The 20942-nt window shown below is 43.0% G+C and overlaps 1 long non-coding RNA gene across 5 annotated transcripts; it reads left to right on the forward strand.

Annotated features, from left to right (window-relative positions):
• Positions 1-285: 285 nt before the first annotated feature.
• On the forward strand, positions 286-19153 carry LOC140646081 (uncharacterized). Of its 5 annotated transcripts, XR_012040324.1 has the most exons (7): positions 286-821; positions 13200-13242; positions 14059-14263; positions 15612-15769; positions 16952-17065; positions 17595-17712; positions 18887-19153. It is a non-coding gene; the product is annotated as an uncharacterized lncRNA (long non-coding RNA). The 5 variants fall into 5 exon arrangements; XR_012040315.1 differs by lacking the exon at positions 13200-13242; XR_012040326.1 differs by lacking the exon at positions 13200-13242 and having other exon boundaries at positions 18910-19153.
• The last annotated feature ends 1789 nt before the right edge of the window (positions 19154-20942 follow it).

The raw sequence follows: 20942 nt of genomic DNA on the forward strand, positions 1-20942 counted from the left end.
TTAAAAATGTCTAGGCCTTGTGGTAGCCCTTTGCAGAAGGGTACATTTTGATTCCCGATAATTGCTGGAAAGTGACATTCCCATTAATCCTCACTAGTACCATTCAAGGATTTAGAAACTGCTTTAGATACAAGCACAGCTCTGCAAATCTCCTAAGACAGAGCCATGCGTAATGGGAATATAGAGGTCACTTGAGTCATGAATTGCGAACTCTGCATCCTGTCAGATGGTATTATGGAGGGAGGAGAAAGGAAAATAATGTTTTTTTCATTCCTTTGAAAAAACACTGCGGGAGTGGGGAGACTATACCGTTCCCTGCAAGGAATAAGAGTTTTCCCAGTTTGGCTGGATGACCACGTTAAACTGGCAACTGTGTCATGACAGGACATGCCAAGAAATCCAAGCCCAGATCATTTGGGACTAAACTGAGTGAATTCCTGAACGCAAAAAACCTGTCATTTAACAAGAAAAATGGTAACAGTGTTGTGAGAGCCGTCAGCGGGCTGTGCCTGACTTCCAGTTACGCTGTGGTTCACACAAGGGTTTTGAGTGCTTGGAGCAGATCGTCTGGTAGCAAAAATGTTGGCACTCTCTCTGTGTAGCACTCCTTGTTACTCACACTAGTAGATCTACTTAAGGTGCGGCACAGCCCTCCAACTAGTCCTTAAAAAGGCTGCTGTGGATGAAGATGCCTCCTTCAGTGACCTGCTGGATCAGACCACTGAAGCCAAATGATACTGCTTTGAGAGAGAGAAGAGGAAGGCCAATTTTTTGTCTGAGCAATTTTCCTGACAGGTTTTGTTGCTTCCTGATGAGATCAGGTGAGTAATGGCTTTGTGCAGTGTTGCCAAACGGGCTAAAACTTCAGTGTGGTGACTTCTTGGGGGGGGGGGGTGGGGCTTTCCTGGGACAAGGGTGTGAAAGGCAGCAGTCAGAGGTGACCACTGGGAAGAGCAGCCAATTGCATACACTGCCATCTCAGGCAGGGTGGCAAAGAAGAGGGAAAACAAAGCAAGAGCAACAGCCAAAGTACGATACAACTAGCAGCGGCTCTGCCTCAGAAGTAGGGCTGGCCTAGCTCATATCGGCAAGGGCACTGATCCACATTTCTTTGTGCCTGGGCACCGGCAGCCGTGCATGCCTCACGTGTGCCCCCAGCCCCAGCAGCTGTACGGTGAGGGAAGACAGCAAGGGCTGTGCTAAGGAACAGCACGTGAGTGCTTTTTGTTTGTTTGTCTGTCTGCTTTTCCCTATGGGAAAGCCTTAGTTACTGCTACCTGCTCTCAGCTGGAGCAGCTTGAAGCCTGCAACAGGGGAAACCACAAGGGGTAGCCGTGAAGGAGGGGTGGATGCCCCGCGTGTGGGAACCTCTCGAAGAACAAGTTCCACTGAAACACTCCAGGAAAGCAGCCCTCTGCTACGTACACAGGTGTGCCTCTGTAATTCTTTATTTCAAATCATCATGAATGATAGTATCGAGCTCTCTTTTGAGCTTTTTCATCCTTACGCCTCACAGGGAAGGATGATATCATCTCAGTTTTATAGAGAGGGAACCTGCAGCAACGTGAAGAGCATACAAGAGGCACAAGGTCACCATCAAGCCAATGGTGCAGCCAAGAACAGATTCCAACATATTTCAGTGCATGCATCATATAAATACAGCTCATCCTGCTGCTTGTACAGACTGAACAAGAAGTTCAATGTGCAGGTCACTATGCAAGCAAAGTTTGTTGTCTCCAGTGTAGTCATGGGCTCTAACTATTGTTTCTGCGGAAATAAAGAATGAAAATGGGTGGATTTTAATTTTTTTCCTGTTACATCTCTGTGAAGACTTTGGGTCCTGGGTAAAACGCCTAGGATTTTTCTAATTTTCTTTTCCTTTATTAAACTTTTCTCTCTTCAGCAAGGTGTAAAAGGGTTAATTTTTGCTTCCTGCAAAACCAGTAAAGTCTGCAGCTTTGTCCAGCTAAACAATTAACACTTCAAAGTTTCTACTGGTCGGAGCTAACTGATAACAACCTGAATATGTTGGTGCTTGGCTAGTTTATTATTCAAATTAAATATTTCAAAGGAATTCAGACTGGGACATCATGCCTTTGAAGCAATGGAAAGACCCCAGCTTAGGGTTACCATTTCAAAGAGATTTTTACAACTTATAGATGCAGCAATGTCTGTGGTGGCCAGAGAATTGATTTGCAAACGGGCTAGACTGAATAAGCTGGGACTGGCTTAGCCGAAACAATGCATTAGGTGTTCTGCGAATGGCACTGTAAGACACCCTTGGAAAGGTGTTTTTAACTGGAAGGATGAGGCAGAATATCACTGAATTTTCAGGTTGTGCATTTGCTCTGGTTATTTTGAAGCTGATATGAGACCAGCTCAGAAAGAGACATGTGTCATGAAAACTTTTACAAAGATAAAAACCCAAGAAAAAGCAGAGTTGGTTATTTCTGTCTGGGTGCGATCAGAATTCACAGTTGGGTGTAGCTCTCCTCTTGACCCACCTCAGCCACATTGTGAACCTCAGCGTGATCGTTGCAAAGCAGGATTGCTAACCCTTAGCATTCAGAATTCATAAATCAGACATCCAAAGTATGAGATATACATTTTAAGACCTCAAGGTTTAAAAATATTACTGCATTGGGTTTTAGTCTTTATTTATTTACAAACTTGAACCTTTAAGGTTTACATTTTAAAACTTTCCTTATATAGGCTAGCGTTTTTTTCAATTGTATCATAGCAGCAGCAATCATAGACTAGGGTCCCTTTTTGATGGGTGCTGTATTAACACAAAGCAAAATCAAGATTTCATTTCCAAAGGCTCTTAAAGCCACAAATCATAAAAACATTGCATGGCCTGAGTGATTTTGACAACTGAGTCCCATTTTCATAATTTCTTAAACATTTCATTTCCTATATCCCATTGAAAGCTACTTAGTCTTGCAAAGCTAAAAGGAAAACAGTCTAAGAAGCTTTAAAAAATTGAGCCTTGCCATCTGAGGTCACCCGACATCAAAACTGACATCTTAAGAAAAAAAAAACTGAATAAGGCAAGAGTGGTAAATAAATTATAAAGAATAAACCCAATAAACTATCTCTACGGAGACCCCAACAACTTCTTTCATTACCCACCAACACTGTCCAAGTGAACCTATAGGGAGAATTTAAGACAAATAGCACAAAACATTAAATTTAACTTGCGTTGCAGGATCTATCCCTTTGCTCCATAAGCCCTTTAACCCTATTTGTTCAGTTCAGTTGTTCCATTCTTAGGGTGACAGGGATAAGCTTTTAAGGACATATTTTCTAACAATGATATTCCTACTCTTTTTCTGCTAGAAAACCAAAATGAACTTGCCTTCCCTCGTGAGGCTACTTTAGGCTTGTGTTTAAATATTTTAGGACTGCATTTTAACATATTGTCAAATAATTTCATACATGAGACTGATCTTTAGCCTACTGAGTTGAATTTTGTCAATTCATTTGATCATTTTATGTAAGATAGACTGAATTATTACAGTTGCAGGCTTGGTCAGTTATTTGTCCAACTCCAGACCTGGGTGGGCTGAACTGGTGTAGGTGAGGTGTGATTCCCATGAGTCAGGCCCTACTGAATGAAAGCCCCATGGGAATGACTTACACACACAAGGGATTTGGCTGTAATGTTATAAAATGCAGACTTCCCTCATCAGGTCATGATGCAGATCAAAGAAGGAAATGGATGTTTTTTCTGGCTTGATGGTGTGACATGCTTCAGTCAAAGATCAAAGGAGAAGCATAGGAGACTAATGTAAGATGGAGGCTGCAGCAGGCACCCTCTTACAGATGCTGGTAAAATGATACTGACGTGTGGCTTCATCAATCAGAATGAAAATCCAAGCGTAGAGAAAAATGAAAGGTCAGCAGGTAACCTCCCTAGCACTAATTGAACCCTCTGGGCAATGACTGACAGAGGCACAACCAGCGTAATGCTTTCTGGGTATGCTACTTGTAACAAAATAAATCATTTGATGGATGCAGCTCGTTTCCTGCCCACTATGCAGAGCTGCCCGTGATGAAGATCTCAGTTCAAACATATTTCAGAAGCAGGTTCTGCCTTCCAAGGAAGGAGAACCAGTGTAAACTGAGCGGGCGACTTCTAAAGATGAGAATGGCTGCAAAAGGCCATATCAATCAACCCTTCTTTGACTTAATGGAGAGTTTCATGGTTTTGTTTTGTTTGGGGTTTTTTTCCATAATTTCAAATAGAACAATAGAAAATAATAGAAAATAAGTCATTCTTAGGCTGGGGTCTAAGCCTCTTCTCATGGATTAGTACACATAGAAAGCCAACACAAGTACCACACATCACCTACATAAGCTTTTAGGCCTGGTTTCCACATGGTTGTAAACTAGCATAAATGCGGTCCTGGGGGAATGTCGGGTTTTATGAGAGGGCTCGGCTTGCAGGGATACAACTCTGAACACAGCTGGACATGCAATGACTGCTATCGCACCCTGGAAGCAGCTTCAGCGATGACCCCAGGACTTGGTACTTGGCTTACAAATTGTCTCTTGTGGGCAGAAGCCCTTGGCGTGGTCCAGCATGACCACCAGTCCCAGCTGCTTCAGAGACAGGAGAGCCCAGAGGGGCTGTAGCTATCTATTCTGCCTGCTGTCATCATTACAAGGCCAGCCAGGCTAATGGGAGGCTCTACAAAACATTGAGATCTGCCAGTGCTGCAGATGGGTAAATGCACTTCCAGGGATGCTTTAAACCCCAGGGATACAATTATTTTTCACTGGAAATACCAGGGCTTGTGTGGTACTGGCCTGAAGGGTGCTGCTACAGACACGCAATGTGGTATTTGTTGACTTTGGTTGACTTTGAGGGTGTGCAGAAGACAAAATCCAAGCACACATCAGGTTTAAGTTGCCTAACCTGTATAGATTAATGATAGAACTATACCAGTATAACCAGATAACCCTATCCCCAGTATGGGGGTTGCACCATATAAAACCTCCTAGGAAAATTAGAACAGCACACAGTTTTGTCTACTGTCAAAGCCCAAGAAGTCCTTTCAACAGGTTATAGCAGTTAGAGCTGGTTAGATTTCTGAATTCTTTTAAGCAAGGAAATTTCAATCAGTGGTTATTTCCCATAAACTGTTCACTGTGACTAATTTTTCTAACACTTGCTGTTTGTTATTCATGGTAGGGAAGTGTCAGGCTCTCTACTCCAGGGGCTTATTTTTCCCAAAGAGTTCATCTACATTGGCTTCCCTGGAAGTTAAAGCCAATGTAACAGCAGGGGAAATCTGTTCTCAGATTGTATGACTAGAATTTCTATAAATAGGAATGACTGATGTAGAGCTATGAAAATAATTGATTTTTCAGTGTGGCGGCTGAACCAAAAAATTGAGGGGAAAAAATAATTTAGTCCATCTCAGCTCAATTTGTTGGGCTTTTTTTTTCTTCCTTTTTTTTCGGTTTGTGGGCTGAGCAAAATATTTCATTCAATTTCAGACAAAGCCATCCATTTCCCAACCAGGTTGATTCTGATGAAAAGCTGGTTGTTGGAACAGACAGGCCAGATTTAATCATTTTCTACAGAGTGGATGAGGAAATGCAAACATACCTCCTACAAGAGGGCCTGGCAGGTAGGGCACTCCTCCAGGAGACCAGGCTGCAGAGCCCTCCTCTGCCCGCAGGGATCCATCTCTGCAGTGGCAGGTTCCTCTTCCGCCTTGTGTTGAAGAAGCAAGTGATGGACCCTCCAGAGAGGATACACAAGGGTTTAGCATCTGCCTCAACTCATCTTCAAACCTAACTGGTGAAACAGGCATGGAAGGGATTAACCCAGCTGCCTTGCCTGGTAGGGAGCATTTTTTCCAGGGTGGCAGATGGCTCCTCTTTCAGGGACTGGATCTGGAGTTAAACCAAGGCTCCCCAGGAATTTGCCTTGGCATTTGATTTCAGCACAAATTATTCCGCGTTTGACGAGAACAACTTTGAGAAAGACAAAATAGTATTTTTCACAAAGAGACCATCAGCTCCATAAAAGGTCATTTCCTAGATGATTCTCGTAAATGAATATATTTATGACAGCCCTTTGCTAGGACAGATACTTTTCCATGGATATTCATGTGAATGACCTTGTATACATTTCTATAGATAAATCAACGAGAAGGGACAACGATATCATCAGACCAATGCTTGTAAACAATTTCACACAGGTTCTGAGTATCTGGTGTTTTTTTCTCCTGATAAAATTGAGAACTGCTTTGGTTATCTCTATTTAATTAGATTGAGAACTGAGGCTGCCATGACATACGTGGCGGAGCCAATTTAAGAGCTGATTGTTACCGACGCCGGGGAAGTCTCACTTCCCCTCCTTCACACCCCCATCTTCTTCATCCCCACCATCTCTCCAACTCTTGGGCTGATCCAGATACGTGAGCTGACAGGTGAGCTTACGTGAGCTGATTTAACTCATTCACCTGCAGAAAAATGGCCACCTCTTCTGCTGGATGATTTTGAGCTGGGTTAAAGAGTGAAACGGCTCCTGGAGTGGCCCAGACAAGCACCTCTCCCAGTGGCCAGTTGGCGTGAGAAGGGCTGGGACTGGTCTGTGCTGGTGCTGCTTGGCAGGACCTGTTTGCTTTCCAGACTCAGTAACTGGTTGCATTGTACCGTGTTGCATTAGTGCTTATCTTCTTGGTAACTGATTCCGGCTCTTAAACTATTGCTAAAGTTGGTGAGGTTCTTTTCCACGCACTTCTGTGGAGCTCAATAAGCCTCCAAAAGGGCAGTTTTCCATATTGCTCTGCCTGTGAGTCATGAAGTGCTTAATGTGCAGTCATGCTCGTTTTGACAAAACAGGAGATAATTCACTGCTAGATAGGTCTTCAAAATGAATGTGAGTAGTCTTGTGATACTCTATATTATCTGTGATTATAGACATGGCTGTACTTGTTCAGGAAAGGAATTTGTCCTGAAAGAGACAGATGCATAGGAAAATCCCTGCCCTACATTTTGTTTAACAATAAGGGATGAATACAGTTTAATAGAGGGAATGGAAGCAGCTGTGTTGCACTTAGAAGGCGTAATTAGTATTTGCCCAGAAGTTTGAACATACAACTGTGCTGGGTACAGGGATGGCTCAAATGATCAAAAATGACTGGTTGTGTGGTTGGTGCTTCAGAAATCTGATTCCTCCTGTGCAGCTAATGTTAAGCTAGTACAGTACACTGAAAATATAATCCTTTGCAAATCACTTTCTGGATCTCAAAGTAATCAATTATCTGTGACTGATTACTGTCTTAGGGCCAGAAAAGTACCGACACCTGCTATTTCCATTCAAGCCACTGAGAATAGTTGGTGCCCTTCTTACTGTTAGATCATTCATGCTCTCAGCATATTCAAATTTGGTATTGTAGTGTATTGTTAGTTAAAATGAGGACAAGCACTGACTTCCCAGCAACAACCGTCCCTAATGATGTCCTTATTCTAGGTCTGAGATAAGAGCAGTTCAAATACCCTTCTGTTTGACTGCCAGTTTTACACAATTTCCTAATTTAGCATGAGACCAAGGGCAGTGCAGTTTTATTTAGTATTGTGCTTTCAAATTATATCTCCAAAAGCTTTACTGATTTAATTAGTATTTTTGAGAGCATGCAAAGAAAGGATGAGAAGATTAAAATGGTAACTGGCTATCTGCAGCCAAAGAGGTTTTCGGATCAGATCTGAAAAGAGATGGAGAACAAAGCCGTGCTCTCACTCTTCACAGAAATGTGTTTTCTTCCTGCTCCTGATAATCTCATGTGACTTCTGTTACTAAGCAGGGAGAGTGTCAACATGCTAACTGTCAGCTGGAAAAATTAAGTAACCCTCTTTGTAATCTGGTTAGTAAGGAAATACTTTAAGAGTAGGCTAATCAGATGGTAAGGTAGAATTATTAAATAAAAGCATCACTTTATTTCTGGATATATTAAATAATTGCCATAGCTATTAACAGTGCAGTAACTGGAGAGTTTCAGAACAGGGAAAATCTGGTCCACAGATGGATTTTCTTCAAGGCTCCACCAAACCTGAAAAAGCTGGCAGGATGGGATGTGGATGCAGACATGAATTCATTTCATTTAAGGACATGAGGACATGGCACGTCTGAACAGGAGTTAAAACATGGGAAGGGCAAGCTGGTTAATGTACAGATATGGAAAAGGATTGCAGGACTCTGATTTTCAAAGTGGTGCGGGTGCTCTTTGCTGCAAAAACTGAACGCATCTTTCTTAACGACAACATGCAATAAAAGAGCTTCATGGCCTAACCTTAATTTCAAAATAAAATGGTGGAGCTTTCTTTCTGTAGCTCTGATGCTGGTGTGAAGGTGGGTGAACATCTGTGGGAAATCTCTATGGAAAGATTAAGTGTGAGAGAAACACGTAGTGAAGGTAAGGTCCCTGCTGTAAATCCAGGCAGTGCCAGTACAGCATGCCTCACTTGTCCAGAACTCCTCCTAGACCTTCAATAGTTCCCCAAACCCAGCAGAGTACAGCTTTGTATAAGCTATTTGCTACCATAAAAAAAAATGGTTTTCTATACCATAGCTGTTTCATAGGGTATCAGTAAGCACATTCATATGCATGACCTTTCCTTTTGGATGCTTCTCTCATTTGTACTTTATCTTGAGATACTTGCTTCCTTTCTAGGAAAAGTGAGTGAAATGTCTTCGTTTGCCAAAACTTTAGTAAGACTAGGGAAAAGTGTTTCCAGCTCTTAAACTGTTCAGTAAACTACTCAGATGAGACGCTCCTCAGAACAGTTCAACTGGAAAATCTTAACCATGCTTCTGTTTCATGTGTCTCCATGTCCTTGTCAAGTTTTCCCATTGCCTTCAACCTCAGAGGGATGAGAACAGATATTTCCTTCTTCCCTTTCACAAAATACTCTTGCTGCAGCGGAATAATGACCAAAAGGCTCCATCAACACGAGGCAGATACCATCATTTCTTTGGAGATCTGTTCTGATGTTCATCCCCAAGTGGTCAGGCAAGAGCTTTGAACCCTTTCCCTCCCTAGAGCTGTCAAGTGCAGAATACACTTTGTTCCCCTGACTATTATCGCATGCGTGGTAGGTACGAGCAGGCACCTGCCTTCCCTCTGATATAAACTACTGTAACTGCACCAAAGTTTCCAACCAATTGGACCCAAGAAGATGATTAGGAGGGTGGGAAATATTCCTCTAATTCTCTTTGCCCTCTGTACCAAGAATGGTTCTGGTGCTGCCCTCAAGAACAGACTGCCCTGCATGTGAGTAGCAAATTTAAAACCTGGCCCCTGCTATGACCAGGGCATGCTGCCTGGGGTACCTGGGGCTTTATGGAGACTAGGACAGCGCAGGCAGACCTTCACAGGCTGTCCACAAAGTGCTTCTACAGAGAAGGGATGCAGCTGGGAGGTGGCACTTGCTGGGCTTTCAGCACAGGGATCCCTGCAGCTCCCACACCCTCTCCATACACAGCCACAGCATCCGGCTGAAGAGAAGGGGAACACAGATTAAAGGATCCACACAGATGGTATGGCCATTTACAAAACACTCGCTCAGGCTAGTAACTGAAGAACCACAATGTGTTTATCAGTATTTTAGGAGTCAGATGATGGATGTCCACTAGGCCCCCTACAGCAATAGTAGATACTTGCAGTAGAGCAGCTATGTTGCTGCTACAGTTTATGTGCTGGTGTGACAGGGGTGGAAGATGTAAAGAGCATGCCATACCTCTTCAAAAAGAGTTATAAATTGGATGCTGCCTCCTTTTGAACTGGGAAGAGGTGAGTAGAAAGTAAGCGTGGAGTCAGGATGAATGTCCCCAATTTCATCGCTGACATACTTGGCAACCTCACTTCTCTCAGCTCTGAAATGAATATAACATCTGTCCCCAACAGTATATTAGGTACTTTGTTATTTTAGTTCAGGGGAGAAAAAACCCTATGTCTCTCTGGCACAGGGCAGTGCTGTGCATGAGTTACCCAGGCTAGTAAAGCTGCATTTGTTCCGCAGTAAGAACAAATGTACACCTGCAGCAATATGACTGGATTTGACTGGACTTTTTAAAAAAAGGGTATGGTCTCTCACTGCTTCAGTTTTACTGTATTTCATCTAGAGTTTTTAAAATTTCATGAAATTCGGACATTGGGGAATTGCATATTCTTAAAATCAGGACCTTTTAAAAATGGAAACACCAGAAATTACTAGACACTTGGAAGTCTTCCATAAGCTCTTACCACCAGCTTCCTGCTGTCTCAAATTAATTGTCTCTTTCCACACCAATGGTCAGTTCAGGAATTTCTGGTGATAGTGGCATTTCAAACCTGGCATTTGACACTTTTTCCTGCAATCCCCATTAATTAAAAAAAGATGCACAATGGCTCTGCCATTAGAGCAACAGTATTGATGGGGCTTTGATGGCCTAAAGACTTAGAAGCAAGCCCTGTGAGGAAAGTTTAAAGCTTTTTTTTTAGGCTAGCTGATATAGCTGGGGCAGGGGGACCATAAAATATTTGTGCACACAGGTCAGAAATAGATGTAGCTATTCAGTCTGACTTCTTTTACCTTCAGGTTGCAGAGCGTCCCTTCCAAATGACGAGAGCTTCCACATTGCAATAGTGCTGGCACATGTCTGGGTGGGCTGAGGACTCCACCAGAGCACTGTGGGGTGGACGCACTGTCTGCACCTCCTCCACTCCCCAGCTCGGAAGCAGTGGGGTGTGCACCCCATGACATGGGGGCAGACAGCCTCATAAGATCCATGTCATGCTGTATAACCTTTAATTTGCTGGAGGCCACATTTCTTACACAGTGATTGGCAAGATTCTTGTTGGACATGGTTTTTATTAATTCAGTGCTAGCATCTGTTTTTAACTGCACAACTAGTGTCTGTGTCTAACTGCACTAGAGGTCATACTGCATGTAATTTCAACATTGTCTGAATATAGACATACACTGCACTGATTTACTTATTGCCTCCCAATGGCTAACTGAGTTCCTGGGTAACCAGACTGTTTAAGGTTGCAAAGACAACGATGACATCAGAACACTCTTGCAACCATTTCTGGTGAATCAACAAGTAAGAGGCAGGACAATTTAATAAAATAAATGTTGAATGCTATTTCCTTTTCCTGTCTTCTTCATCCAAGTATAACCTGCTTGTCAGATATCCAGTCTACCCTACCCAGTCTCCTTACTTGTTGATGCACAAAACAGTGGGTATGTAGAGTGAGAATAAGACCATGACCCCCACTGTGGCCACTGGTCTGCAATACTCTTGCTGCTGACAGCATTTCTGAGTGCAACTGAGTTTATCAAGAGACAGAATTTTTCTCTCTCCCTTCAGACTGATCAAGCAAATGCATTCCACAGAAAAAATAAACAAAAATAAAAAATCTAGTGATGAAAAGCTGAGCCATCACATAGGGAGACATTTTACTCCATCAGGAAACATGTGGCAAGCTCTGCTAACAGCTGCTTTGTTGTAATCTCCATAGAGGTGAAGAAATATAGATGCTGAAACTTACACAAGGTATTCTAAATAAGCTGAAATAAAGCTGAATTTATGGAGACCGGACTGCATCTTCCTTTCTTTTTAATTCCTGGGAGGAAGAAAACTGCCTAGGATGATGTTATTTACAAGCAACATTTATTCTCAGTGGCTACCGAGTACATCTTCCATTCTTGTAGAGCTCCTCAAAACACTAGGATTTCCATTAAAACACAAAACCAAATCTAGTTGTATTGAATTGTCATTTTTCAGGAAAGAAAAAAAAGCCCAACACGTTAACTCCTTTGACTCCTATAAACATCAGCAGATAAAAATATCTTGCATCAAACTCATTTAGAGATTAAAGTTGGAAAGATGTGTAGTGAAATCAAGGGAGAAAGAAGCACTTTTGTCAGAAAGAAGCACTTCAAAACCAGAAGAGTTAGAATAAAATTGCTGGTAGAATGGAAGCAAATAATCATGCAAGATCAAAAGTGTCAAAACCCAACAAACTGTGGGCTGAGAAAAAGCTGTTAGGAAATATCAGATATTTTCCAATGCAGCTTATTGCAAGATGGCTTAAAAGTCTTGCTCTTTGAAGATAAATCCTTGCAGGGGTGCCTAAGGAGTGTGATCTCATTAGCTGCTGTGGCCACTCTTTCCTAATGGGCCGTGTTGCTGTTGCAGCAGTCCCATCACTCAAGCCCTAGGGAAGCTTTACAGCAACGAGCAAGGACCAGCTTGCAGAGGGGACAAGAGAGGGTGTCTGAAGCCGGGACACAGTACTGGTAAAAGAGCTGCTGTGGGAGGATGAAATCCTGCCCATGTTACCCTCCCTTGCAATATTAGTACAGCTCTTCCAGGGCTGGAGCAGCTATATTTCTGCGTGCAGTGCGCATGATGGAGCATTACTGATCTACCCTGTTGGGGTCTCTCAATGTTGCTGTGAATAAACGCAATCAGAAATGCTCCCCCAAAGGGCACTGGTCGTGCTGGGCTTGGCAATGCCTTGCACAGTACAGTAACTATATCAAAGGATGCCCTGAGCAGATGTTTTCCAGCTTCATGGTCTGGAGTTTATGGAAATGTGTATTTCTCTCAGCAGCCAAAGCTTCTCCACATGTCAATTCCTTCACGTCCTCTGTCCCAGCCTTTGCTACTACTTTTTTCTTCCTCTGAGTGTTTCTTCTTTTTTCTCCCTCTGAGTGAATTAACTGATGAAGAGAGGCCTCTACCTGCAATCGCTGTTGCTCCTGAGCCCTAGCTGTTCCCCCGGTATCACCTCCACACACGCTTTTCCGTGCAAGCATTGTGTAGGGAGTGTCATTTGTCTTCCTCCATCTTCTCTGCTCTTGAGAAAAAGATCCTGCACTGGGGGTGTGGTCACATCCAGAAGATTTAGCAGTAGTATAGTGTCATTACAGCTGCAATGCCTAAGGGTACACGCAGTGAAAGGTATGTCAGGAACGGCAATATGTTTTCTTGAGCCAACCAATGTAAATGGCAGAAATGAGAAGCCTTTAGGTGCAGAGGGCCTTTCCCTGAGGGATTATTTACAGGGACAGTCATTAGTTACACAGGGGACATCTTGACCTTGCTACCAGCTGTGCTGTGTTACCTGATACATTAGTAATCACCATACTAGCTTTGCACTTTCTTGTCACCTTTTATTCTTGGTTCCCAGGAACATTCATGTGCCACCAGAGCATCACAGCAAGTCTGTCTAGGTAAGGATCAGACATTTCACCCTATCGATAAATGCAGCCTTCTCTGCAGGGGGACTCAAAAATAGCAGTATGGAAGCACCAGAGACTTAGTAGTATTCAGACCAGGCTGAATAGACACAGCAAATTATGTGAGCATAAATAAAGTACAAAAAGGTGACACCTCAGCAGCTAAGATGCCTTAGGGTAGGTAAGAGATATCTGAGGTCCATTGTATCCAAGGCCTGGCTCCCTAGCAGAGGTTCAGATGACCTTAGATGTCTGTAAAGCAGCTGAGCTAATTGCCCTGGGCTCCCCCTGCAACCAGGTAGAGAAGTACATCTCAAGGGTGTGATTAATCTCACCTATAATAGGTCAGTGTAATAGTAGGTCAGATGAATCCTTCCCTGGAAACATTTGTACCTCACTGCTATAAAGAGGAGTCAGAGTGACTAATGCAGATACCAGCGCCCGCTTTGTAAACGTCTGCAGTTAGATAGAGGAATCCTGCCCTCCCTGCCCAGCTTGGCCCGTAGCCAAAAAACACTGAAATTGCTGCCTAAACTTAAAAGTATATTTGAGGTTACTCCTGAATTTGTATTGCGGGTAAAGTGTTTTCACTGATGCTGGGAGGCAGAAAGGGGAAGAGGCGTGGGTTTGTTTTTTTCCCCTGTTCACAGGCAGAGTAAATGCTTGAGAAACAGAGAGACAAAAAACAAGCACCAGCATTGCCTGGACCAGGACTGATGGTATGGGCTTGGAAAGGTAAAACTGGGAGCCCTGGTTATGGCTGAGGGCTGGTTGAAGGAGGTTTGAAACTATCATCTTCTTTGTAAATAGGTGCGATTGCATCAGAGGACGTCTGACTTGTCCGGCAATTCTTCTTCCTCACAGAAGCGAGCTGGAGGGGACCACCCGGACCAGTTGGTGTGAGCAGCTGGTACACATCTGTCCCTAGAGTGCACAACTTCAGCCCACAGAACTTCCTACAGTCCCTCCCATCTATCCCCAACTGGGCCAGGACTCACCAGTTTTAATTACACTGGTGGGTTTTATTTCAGTGACTCTCCAGATTAAAAATCTCTCCAAGTTACAGCCTGCTTTCTCCTCCATGCCAAAATAAAAAAGTCTGGTTTTGCCATGCGGTAGCTGTCCCTGGCTATCCTGCTGTCAAAGCCCAGCGGTGCCAGGGCACTGTAACATGACCGCAGGGTAAGGAAGGCAAAAGGAGCTACAGGCAGGGCTTATGGTTCTGATTAACATGACGAACCTGGTGTGAGGTGGGCACTGGTACCCCTCCGGAGCTCCGAACAGAAGAGCTAACTTGTGCTTGGTTTCATTACGGAAGAGAAACCACCTTAGCTACTGAGAAGAATGAGCCTTGGTGTAATTACAGGCTGGGCTGCAGACGGATGCTTTCATCTGCGTTTGGGAGCAGGCTATTTCCCCCAGGTGCTCAACCCCATTCTCACCAGCACCTCAGGGCTGCCCGAGGTGGGAATGCTGCTCTGGGGAGCCACAAAGATCTGGTGTCAGGTAGGACCTGTCCCCTGGGCTAGGGGCCTCTGCTTTTGGGGTCCACAGGAGGGGATGTTGGCAGTGATGAGTGGGCTGGGCAGGCTCTGCAGGGAGGAAAGTGGCTCTGCCATCTTGGTGCCATGTGGGTGGCAGCAGCAACAGCAGGAGTTTTTTCAGCGGCAGTGGAGCACTTGGTTTAGCTGTATGCTGCACAGCTATAATTCCCCTTTTGGATGTGACTTTTGGAAAGAAAACCTCCTTCATTCTTCTGTTTCTCTGAATCTACTTCTGACTGTGAGGCACTGCCACCCTCCCTTAGAGGATTAAAGAAGAGAACAGTGTGCAGCCTGGGAACACGAGATACACTGGTAAAAGCCACTCATCCTTGCTGAACATGCTTGTTCTGCATCAAATCCGCGAGTGATTTGACAGGGGAAAAAAAATGAAGGAACTGATGAAGTTGTGGCAATTCTGCAGCCAACACACTTTTCAAGATCAACAGCAGATAAAGCACTGCCCCTCCCATCATGACGTCACTTTGATAGAGATTATGAGAGCTGTACACTCAGTTTGCCTTGTTTTGAGCAAATCTCCAGGTTGGGTTTCAGCCTTATCTGTTGGTAGGTGCAGTTTCATTCATGGGCCAGTCCCAACTGTCTCAGAGGGGCTGGTGCGTTTTGCCGCCTGGGAACACATTGCTGTTCTTCAGGTTCAGTTTTTCACATGAGCAAATGTGTCTTTCAAATATCACTTTTGAGGCAAAGAGAATGGGGGGGGAAGCCCAAGGAAACACGTAGATCAACTGAGCACTGTGAGTTATTTGTATCTGGCTTGTCATATAAAGCCATTGCTAATTTTCTGTGATTTCTCCACAGGGTTAAAAGAACGCTATCCAAAAGCATCCGTGTGAGGACAGATGCCAGGATTAAGAGGCACAATGCATATTAACTCCACAGAAATCTATATACTGTTTGAGTCTGAGTCAGAGTATCATAAAAGAGCTGAAATGTGGCTTCACAAGAAGGATGTAAAGGTATTTTGCCCTGCTCTACTCATGAAGAAAGTAGGAAAAGGCACCCTCCCAGTTATTTGAGGTGTTAGGAATGATTTGCTCAGTAAAACCACCCATCCACTTTGTTTATATTTGGAGTAAATGGAAAGGGAGAGAGATGGCATCTAACCAGAAACTGGAGCAGGGAAAAAGGTAGAAAAGAAAACAGCAGGGAAAAAGGTAGAAAAGAAAACAGCAGACACTGAATATGAACTGCCTGATAGTCTGCTGTCTCCAACACCCAGATTTTTAGAATGAATGCTTGCAAATAGATAGTTTTAGGAAAAGGACAAGGCATTGTCTGTTTTGCTCCAGCACTGGGAGAGAGAGAGAAAGGTGCAGAATAATCTGTTCCCTCCCAATATAGAGTAGGAAGTTATTGTCACAAGAGAGAAGTGGAATTAGACTAAATTGCATGATAACTGCATAGAAATATTTTTACATGTTGAATCAAACTCTGGTGGGCCAATATTCTTCCTTTCAGCAGGAGAGATGCATCTTTCTTCTGGGATCTGTGCTTATTACATGCTACATTCAGTACTCCGGTAGCTTTATTGATGTAATATGCAAGGTACTGGAAACAACAAACGCTTTAAGAAAAATTATCAGCCTGGGGACAAATGGCATTATCACTAATTGCACTTTACTAATTCTGCCTACTCAAAAGGAAAGGAGGTAATCTGGAACAAAGTATGTGGTTACTGCAGGATGAAGACATTCTGCTTGGAACTGCAGCTCGCAGCGAGTGACTCATATTGCACAAACAGCCGAGGTGTGGGTAGCACTAGCAGACAACTGCCTGTAATGACTACCCCGTGCAACACAATGAATGAAACACTGAAAAAAGAGCTCTCTGCAAGTTGCAGCTATGTGAATGGCAAGCCTTTCATTTTAAGCTAGAGCCCTGTATCACAAATACTAGGTTTGATAAACACGTCTTTAAGATGTTTAAGTATATCCATGAATGGGGTAGAGAACTGAGACAGCAGATATTGCATCTTATTTCTAGAATTTTAGTCTGGCTGTGGCATTTTGAGAGACTCAAATGTACTTCTATAAAGGCAAACAATCATTTCTGAAACGTACATTCCATTTTGGATTTGATGTCGTGCATGGAAAGGATGTGGCTCTTGTTTTTATTCTGGTCCAAGCTCTTATTTTCAGATATTCCATGTATATCCTGCTGTTTGTAAATGTTCTTCCACTACCCACCTGCAGTGGCACTGAACAGACTGTGAGCAAAAAGACTGTGAGCAAAGTATGTTCCTCTGGCACAAGGCAAGTATGCTGTGATGGGGCACTAAGGACACTTGTGGCTGACATCAGACTAGCATCTATGGTTCCCAAACTGTATCCAGCCTGTCCACTGTCTGGGGCTGCCTGGCTAGCAACTAGTGTGCAGTCAGTGGAAAAGAATAGGTGGGCGCTTCATTCTTGTGTTAATATAGCCCTTAGCGGCAGTGATGATGCTTGACAGCTGACGTGAAAGTCTGCTAGGTGTTATTTCAGGTCCAAGGACCATGCTTTGCGAAGGCTGGACTGTGAAATAGACCAAGGAATACTGATTTGTAAATTATTCCTAGTCTCCTGTTTGAAGAAGTATTTTAAATACAGTAATGATTGTATCTTAATAGTCAGATATATTTGTAAAAGCTTATCATGGGAACTTGTACTTCTAAGGACGATAACAGGCTATATAATGAATGAAGTACTGAATAAGTAAAGACTTCTCTGCAAGACATCTTTTATGTGAATGGGAAGCCTGTGATTTGAAGCTAAAGCTTTACCTTTGATCTTGATCCCAAAGCGTCCCGAGTGCTGTGTTGCAAGATGCTTCTTGCAGTGCAGCCCATCCCTGTGTGTCACCACCTCGGCTTAGCAGCTGACATAGGTCAGATACTGAAACTGCATTTACCAACATCAGGGTGAGTCCTATTGTCAAAGCAGACCCCTGTGAAGCCAAAACAACAACAAACCCAAAATTATTAGCTTACAGAAACAGTGTGTTACTCAGCACCAGTTTTATTTAACCGATTTCAATCTAGTTTCCAGATTTTGAACATGACCACCTTTATTTCCAAACCGATTTTGATCATGCTGAGCTTTAGCCAGATCTGAGTTGTTGCTCTTCTGCTATGCCCTGATCTCAGTGTCTGATCTCTGTGTCTATGCTGCCGAATACTTCCTGGGCACAGGAGTCCTGTCTAAATAACAGCTAATGCATGTAGTCAATTACCTTCCTCCCACTTACTTGGTTGAGATATAAAACTTTCAATCCTTCAGAAACAAGCCAAGTCATAGATACTGTCCCTTTTGCTATATACTCAAAGCAAAATCACTTCAGGCTCCCTGATTCGTACTTTTTGTTCTGCAAGTCTTAATAAAAAGAGACCGTAGTTTGGATGAAGCTTTTAGCAGACATAGAGCAATACTACATCCCTCATAGATGCTGTTGTTGTTTCTGTGCCATTGCTTCTGATTTCTAATGGTCTTGTTTAAAGAAGCCTTTTCTTTTAGAGGGAAAGCTTATGCTTTCTCAGGCTTACTTGATAGCTTTTCTTCTCTTAAAAGGCCTTCTGACAGGATCCATGATTATTCACTGACCTCTTAATTTATTTTTCCCATATGCACAGTCTTGCTGGTTTAACAATGCCTTCATTATATAATGAAGATTGCACTATATCCAAGGAGAAAAATCAATTTCTGACATAGTTCTAATCAGGAAATCAAAAATGGAAGAACTTGAACAAATCTAGGACACATTCTCAGCATAGGGTTAACTTAAGAGAAAGTTGTATACTGAGAAACGTGTAGTCTTTGGGCCTTGGCGAAACAGTAGTCAATGCAGAAGTTTATATCATTTATAAAAAGGAAGGTGATCTCATGTGCTACAGAATCACGAAAGTGAGAAATAGAAAGAATCTACTTGATCATCTTGCCCTCAGCATAGGGCAAGAATACATTTTCTGCTGCCTTCTCCAGATTTCTTTTAAAGGTGACTAGGGATTTACTGTATGTTGCAGTCTTTGTTCATTTCTAGAGAATGGTTTTCACTCAGAGCTGAGTGGAGAACCTGAATTTTCTTTGTCTTAATTTCAGGTCATATCTCCCATTTTTCCCAGATAAAGACTGCTTGGCTCCTGGCATTAATTGCACTGGAAGGATGGACAGCTTATCCCTGAGCAACAACAGTACTACTTAATACAGAAATCACCACTATCAAGAAATAAAAATGCCAAGGCATGTTTCTGGAATTAAAAATAAGAGAGTCAAATACTGATGGTTACAGCCTGGTCATTGATGCGACAACTTGCACAGAAGAATCAGGAGTGGATGGTGGGCTGTGCTGGTGCTTACCCATGACTGTTCTCATAGCTTGATTAAAACGGGACAGAATGGGGAGGAAAAGCAAGCCCATAAAGGTGTCACTTTTTGAAAAGGTCTAAATTAGAAAGGTCAAGGGTCTAAAGGTAAAAAACTGAATAGCTAAAGGAATGGATGGTTTCATTTATTTTTGTGTCCTATTTGAAACATTTTAGAGAACTTCACAGAGGTTTAATTGCATAGCTATTAGACTTCCTCCAAATCATACTCCCTCCATGAATCTGAAGTCTGCTTTCTGCATGCCCAGCCATTTGCTTCTCATGAGACTGAAAGCACTCAAACTTCAAGCATCTAGTAGTGTACAGATCTAGATCTCCCCTGTGTTTCAGATCCAAACTGCTTTTTGGTTTTTTCCATAGTTTTGAAGACAGTTTGCTTGACATAGGATCTAATTTGACCAGTTGCAGTACCAATAACAGAAGAATAAAATGAAAGAGAGGTAGAAATATTTTTAGTGAAAAGCTGGCCTTATACTTCACTTAAAAATTTCATGACTCAGAGAACGTCAAATGGGTTGAGTTCTCCATGGCTTCTCAGTGACCCCCACAGATGCTTCCTGCCTGGATTCCAATGTGTTTGTAGCCTTTTGTAGGTTACTTGCATCCCACGCAGACATCCCTTTACCAACATCCTGTGAACCTCTAGCTGTGTTTCCTTGTGAGCGCTCAGCTTCCTACAGCAGAAGGACGGGTTTGTGTGAGGCTGCTTTGCCATAGCCAAGTGCGCAGGGTGCTCTGCTCGCCTGTACAATGATGCAAACTGTGGTAAATGAACGGCCTCTGTTTGACCAAGGCAAATAAATCTCCTGTAAATACGGTAACATTTCTGTTTGATTTTTAGCGTTGACTCAGACTTTGTGTTTAAATAGAGATAATGAAGGCAAGTGGCTCAGGAGTGTAAAACCACAGCAAATCTCCGCTGGCACCATTCCACACATAGTTTATGCAGACTTATTCCGGCCTCTATACTGCGAGCGCACCATTTGTCTCTCGTAACAATATTAATAGCGATTCACTGCTCAAGCATGTGATCGGCCACCAGTCACCTGTTTTTTGAGCAGCTCATTCCCAAGCCAAATAAAAGCTTTCTAACTAGTAATGACAGGCTAGTACACCTGGTGCACTTCCTTGCAAATAGCTCCTCCCTAAACGTATGATATGAATCTTAACATAAACTTTATAGGATGTTTTCAGCTAAATGTAACTGCGAGTCTGAATTCCCCTCTCTCCTCTCCTCCCCAAACGTTCTTTAACTCCTCTGCTGGGAACAATCCCTGGCCATTAAACCATAACGTTCAGCTATTGAGTTAGAAATAGGCTTGGCACAAAGGGTTACCTAAAGCTTACACAAACCAGTTTTTCCAGGTTGTGTGTGAGGACTGTGGTTTAAAAGAGTGGAAAGTTACCAGAAGAAGCACAAAGCCAGGTGTTAGTGGATAATCAGAAGGAAGGATTGCAGAAACAACTGGGAAGCTTTAGCCAGGAGGATGGGAGGGACAAGCTTGCATTTAGAAAGGGGAGTTATGGCAGGGTCCCTGAACTCAGTGGATACAAAACACGAGTTGTAAAGGCAAATTTGAGCTCTCTGTAAGTCACTTTGCCCTGAATCAGTGATGTCTCAGTATAGTGAAGAAACTGAGGCAGAGAAATGCACACAGCATATATTATTTGTGTCAGGAGCTATTTACTTTTCATGCCACTATGTAAACCTTGGGTCTTGGTTTTCTGTGTGGGGCGCGTGTATGCGATGATGTATGTGTCGCGTGTGCATT

The sequence above is a fragment of the Ciconia boyciana genome, chromosome 1 (assembly GCF_034638445.1).
Source record: "Ciconia boyciana chromosome 1, ASM3463844v1, whole genome shotgun sequence".
NCBI lineage: Eukaryota > Metazoa > Chordata > Aves > Ciconiiformes > Ciconiidae > Ciconia > Ciconia boyciana.